Source organism: Phoca vitulina, unplaced genomic scaffold (genome assembly GCF_004348235.1).
Source record: "Phoca vitulina isolate PV1807 unplaced genomic scaffold, GSC_HSeal_1.0 scaffold1, whole genome shotgun sequence".
NCBI classification, from domain to species: Eukaryota; Metazoa; Chordata; class Mammalia; order Carnivora; family Phocidae; genus Phoca; species Phoca vitulina.
In genome coordinates, this window is record NW_022589704.1 from 4949644 (window position 1) to 4955643 (window position 6000).

Genomic DNA, 6000 nt, shown 5'->3' on the forward strand with positions numbered 1-6000 from the left:
TGGGGCAGTCGGCCGCACAAAGAGGGTAGGGGAGAGGAACGCAGGCGGGGTGGCGGCCCGGTCCGCAGGGGTGCCCGAGAGCTGGGCAGCTCCCCGCCGTGGCGGGGCGGCCCACCGGGCGCGGGAAGGGCCCCGGCCCCCCAAGTCCCACTGCCCTCACCCCCGGGCACCGCGCCCCCGAGCCCAGCCCAGAACGCCCGCTCCTTTCCCGACCCCGAAGCGCGGGGCCAGGCCCACTGGAGATTGTCGTGGACGGGCCCGGGGCGTTCCAGGGGCGCGGAGCGAGCGAGCGAGCGTGAGCGCGGCCCGCTCACCTGCAGCCTGAAGGGCGAAGAGAAAGAAGCCAGAGGCTTCGCCAACCTCGGCCTTCCGCGTGGGGAGCAGGTTCCGGAGCAGCCGCGCGCGGTGCCCACCACGGATCTCAGCCCTGGAAGGGGAGACACGTCGCCCTTGGTCAATACTGGTATTGACTTAATTTACACGGCTTACAGCCCGTCGCCTCCCCGCGCCGGAGGGCCATGGGGCCTGAGGCCTCCGCCGGCACTTCACGCACAAGGTGAGGGACCGAGGCGACTGAGGCAGCGTTTCCCGCCGTGTTCCCGAGATTTCCAGGGGCGGAAAATGGCCCAGACTTGGTTTTCGAGCACAGTAAGACGGAGTGGCCAGTCCTCCGAAGGCCTCAGCCGGCTCTGCGGGGCGCGCAGAGCTTGGGGGCTCCTTGCGGTCCCTCCCCCCAGGGCCCTGGGGCCTGCGGTTGGGGGCTGCGCCGGGGCCTTTTGCTGCCCCGGCGCCGGGATCCCGCCAGTGGCCCGCCGGCGAGCGCACCCGGATCGCGCGTTGGCGTCCTGCGCTCGAGGCAGGTTTCCCCGGCCACACGCCGCTACCGCGCATTCGAGGCTAGTGGAGACGCCGCCCCCACCACGTCCCGTTCCCCCACCCCCACCCCACACCCCGAGCCAGCCGGTCCTGGGGCGGGATGGATAGGCGCCCCCCGCGGAACTGTGGCTGGTGGTGCGGAGTCCCGGGCGGGGGCGCCCCCACTCGGCACTCTGGGCCTGCGGGAAGCACCCTGGGTATGGAGCGCCCGGTACCCGCGGCAGATCCTGGAGTGTCCCCACTTCCCGTGCACCTTGACACCATAACAGGTGTAACTCCTACTCATCTTCTCCAGAAGCCCAAGGTAGGGATAGAAGGCACAGAGGGACCCAGAGCCTTGGCTACACGGACCCCGCGGGAAAATGAAGCTCCCTAGAAACTGGGGGCCACCTTCAGGAATCCCCACCCCGCTGGTGGGTGTGGGGGGACCAAGTTGCCCGGCCCTCCCGCCCTTTGGAAGCATAAGGAGAGGGCCAGGGCTCCCCCAGCCTGCGGACAGGATGCGGAGCCTCTCTGCGCTCTCGGGAAGCTGCCCCCCCCTCCCCAACCCCTGAATGCCGGGGCGCCCCCGAGAGCCCGGTGCGGAGGCCGAGGCCCGAGAGACAGGCCGAGGGGAGGAAGATAAACAAGCAGCCCTTGATGGCCGCTGTCATCATGGCCGTCATCATGGCTTTCATTTGGCTGCCTAATGAGTCACATCACAGGCAGAGAGAAAAATTGTCAATCGCCTGGGCCCTAATGAATTTTTTTGCAAATTGTAATCAAGCCAGGCCGTCTCAGCTGGCTGATTAATGAGACCCACGAGGCTCGGCCAGCACCTCAGCTTTTTATTCCATCCCGTCCTCCCTGCACTAAATTAACAGCAACTTGTCTGAGCTTCAAATTAACTCCCAATGATTAATTCTGATGGGGGGGCCTGAAGAATAGCTTGTTCTAATAGGCTCTGGCCTGAGATGCTGTTGGAAATTAATACACTTCCCCTTTGGCTGCCGGCTTTAATCCAAGGTTGGGTTTTGACATCACTATATTTGTTGTTACAATAAATTCCACTTACATCTGCAGATCAAATAATTACGCTTGGGAGCTCCCGGCCCTGTGCCCCCAGCCATCCACTAGAGCCCCTTGGGGCTGCCGGCACCCCTTGTCCACCAACCTGGACAGGGGTATGTAGCGGGGGGGGGGTGTGAAGGAACAGCCACCCTACCAGGGACCCTCTGCCCTAGCTCCCCAGGGAGTTGGGTGACACCCCCCACACACACACCACCACCCTTTGGAGAACCAAGGGTACTTTGAAAACACATCACTTCCTTGAGCAGAGCCCTCTTGAGACTGGTCTTGGGCCCCCAAGCAACCTCTCCCACCCTCTCTGCAGGGGCTGGGGATATCCTTGGGGCAGCCTGGGCCACCAGCGCTTGGATCCTCCCCCAACCCCAGTCCAAGGGGAATTTTTGAGATTTAGCACACGCTTCTACATCCAGCTTTTGCCTCCTAGTCTTCAGCCCCCTGGATTGTTCTTTCACAGGAGCTTTTCAGCTAACTGGGGTGGACTGGGGTGGGGTGGGGCCCTCCAGGTCTGGTGTGCCTCCCAAGATCATCCTGAGCCTATGGCTGCCTGAGCCTCAGCAGTTCCCTCTCGGCCTATGGCTGGCCCAAGCACCTGCATTCCAAGACTGCGGTTTCTCTCGGGGTCAAAGCCCGCTTAGCCTAGTGTCTGTTTGTTTGAGCTTAATTGGCTTAACCATTTCAGTTGTGTTGGGCAAGCCTAGCAGAGGGCCCCTGCGGCGGCTCCCTCTGCCTGGGTCTGTCCCAAGTGGAGTTGTCCGCTGTCCCCCCCCCCTTGGCAGGGGCGTCTGCATGCACTGGAAGTCAGGAGGGTCACTCTGGTGAACCTCAGGATCTGGTCACCACCTTCCCTGATCCTGAGCCTTCCCAGATCTCATCTGCCATCTGCGGCCCCGGGTGTGGGGGGGGCCCTCCGGCGGCCCAGCAGTAGAGTCCACCTCGACTGGCTCTCCTCTCGCCTGCCTGCGGGATACTGGAGTGACCATGCAGCCAAGTGACCTGCCCACGCCCAGCTGTGGCCTCCCTGGGAAGGAGGCTTCTGTATGCGTGCCCCTGTTTTCTGTCCCCGGAGACCCCAGGCCTCTGCTCCAGCGTGCACAGCCTGAGCAGGTGGCCTGCTTGGACCCTCTGCAGGGCACGGCTTCCTGGAAGACCCTGAGGCCAGGGCCTCTTTCTCCGGCAGCTTGGCACCCACCGGGGCTCTCGGGGAGCCAGGCTCTGGGGTCGAGGGGGGAAGCTGCGGTCTGGGGTCTACAGGGAGAGGCCCTGGGCGAAGGGAGGAGGCATTAATCTTCATTTTGGGCCCTTATGGTGTAAACAGGAGAAATATGATCTTGGTAACCTAACATGAATGCAAATCACAGCGTCAGAGTAATAAAGCACCTGAAACCCCGACACACAAAAGCAACACCATATGTATGAAGACAACCTGCATAAATTATAAATTACATCATAAAAATTGATTGCCTATTTGAATAGTTCAGAAGTGAGAGACCTCAGCTGACTTCCGCCCTCCGTGGCTTTGGTTTGAGGTCAGGGAGCGCATGTCCCCCCGACGGGCGCGGAGTCTCCTGCGGGAACTGCGGACCGGCCTGGTGGCGCCGGGGGCGGGAAGCGCACTCGACGCAGGGCGCACACTCCAGCTCCGCGCCCCGGGGGGGGGGGGGGGGGACAGGCCCGCGACCATGGACGCCCTGCGAGGCGCGGTGCCGGTGGGGCGAGAGGCGCTACGGGCGCTGGGGCTGCAGCGGCTCACCGCCCCGTCTGGGTCCCAGGAGCCCCCCCCCCCGCCCCGCCCCGCCCCGCCGCGCGTGCTGCTTTAGCTGCCCTGAGGCCGGTCGGATTTCTAGCTCGGACCCAACGGTCCCTGCGAGCGCTCCCTCCCCACGGAGTGGGCTCTGTGGCGAGCGCAGGTGTGAGTGCGTATGGGTGGGGGTGTGAGCGCGTGGAGTTGTGCAATTCCCTGTTACGTCTCTACCCACCTTGCCGTGTTTCTCCGTTTTCCTGGATCCCCAACGGCCAAGAGAACCACCCCACTGGAGGAACCAAAAACGCCGTTCAGAGGCGCCCATCGAAGTTGAGCGCCCACTGTGCGCTCGAGTCTGGCCTCGGGGCTCCTCCGACTCGTGGACCATACCTTCCACCGCCATAAGCCCACTGGAGGGGCCTGCGCCTCTGCGCGCCACCCTATTTCTTTCCTGCTGCATGGAGGCCCAGAGTCTGGTCTCTGGCCCCCCTACCCCGGAGTCCGTGTCCCCTCACTGCATTTGGCCTCTGCGATCTCCCCACACACCCCTGACCGCCACGGTGCAGGCACCACCCCGCCTTCTAGTCTCTGGGATGACCGCCTCTGAGGTCCATGTCCTGCTCCGTCACACCCGCTCTGGCCTTTGAGCTATCCCCGAGTGTGGCCTCTGGGCTATCCCTCCTTCCCAACCTGGCAGCCCACCACCAACACCCCCACCTGCACCAGTGCGCGGACCCTGGCCTACTCCTTCCCACCGTGCTCTTCCTGGAACAGATCCCAACGACTCCACGTGTCCACCCTGGAGCTGCGCGATGCGCTGGGCTAAGGAGGGGAAAGCCAAGGCCTGGGCAGCTCAGGGAGGGGTCGTCAGACCACGAGGAGAGCCTGTTCTTCCCGAACCATCCATCGTGCGCCCCATGGTCCCTAAAGGAGAGAGGAGCAGATCTGGTCGCACCGGGGCCCCCGCAGCTCAGAGCTCGATGGAGGCCGGGAGGCCGTCCGTGGGCACGGCCGCCCATCCCGCGTGCGCTTCTCGTTCTCGACCCTAACCGACCTTGCTGGGGTAACTCTCCTGGGCCCTGCGCCCAATACTGCGGGCCCTGCCCAAAGGCGCGCCCAAGGCTAGAGAGAGCGGCCGGGTGTCCAGGCTAACGCCTGCGGCAGAGCCCAGCCTCGGAGGCGGACGTCACGCTGGGCGCCCACCCTCCCTCCTCCACCCGCCTTCCTCTCCTGATTTCCCGCCACTGGATCCCTCGGGGCCTTTGTCGTGCTGGTCTGTCTCTGGTGTGGCCGCACGTCGTCTTAAAGGGCCCGGCCCCCCAGCTCTGTCTCCGCAGCCGCCTGAACGACAAAGACTGAAATGGGATTACACCAACCTGATCCCATTAAGCCTCCCTCCCCCACCCTCGCCTCCCCAACCCCGCCGGAGGGCCCGGGCTCCGGCGGACTCAGATCCCCTGCCTGTTCCCTCTCTCCCCGCCCCCAGCCCGACTTCTGCCCAAGCCCCTGGTGTGGCGACCCCGCAGGGAGCTGAGCGCCTTGGGGGTTTGGAAGTGGCCGCTTGACCCCAGGGTGGGAGCGCCGGCCCTGGCTTTGAATGACAAAAACCGAGCCCGGCCACACGGCGGCGGAAGGAAACCAGCGGTGGTGGGGGGCGGGGGTGACCCCACCAGGGCTTGGACTGGTCTCCCTGCAGGCAGGGTCAGTCCAGTCCAGCCTGTCTGAACCCAAGCTGGGTGGTTCAGCCTCTTAGCTTCCAGGACACCTCTCCCAGGGCTCCAGCCAGGGTAGCTGGGGCCTAGAGTGCAAATAGAATCGGGAATGACACCACCCTGTACTCAGCGCTTTCCCTGCCCACTCAGATCTCACAGCCGCTGGGGGAGGCAGGGGTGAGGCCCCCTGTCTGCAGAGGTAGTAGCTAGGCCACTAGAAAGGCGCCTCCAGCTGGGTGGTGCTTGCAGTGGGGTCTGTCCTGGGATCACTGCAAAACCTGATTTCTGTCTCTGCACAGACTTGGGCGCTGAGGACAAGGCCGTCGGCCCCCCAGTCAGGGGCGGAGGCAGAGCCATGGGCCTGCTGGGGAAGAGGTGGCAGACAGAGGAGGCTGGTGGAAGGAAAGGGCTTCCAGACAGCATTCTTGCTGGTGGATCTGGGATGGTGGGGTGGGTGCTGGGGGCACTTTGGTCCTGTTTCAAGTTTCCCCTTCTCTTCACAGAGTCCAGCATCTTTCCTTGGGATTGGCTAGATCTTGGGGGAGATGGAGCACAGAACAGCGCAAAGGGCACAGGAAGGCGGGGGGGGGGGGGGGGGGGGGG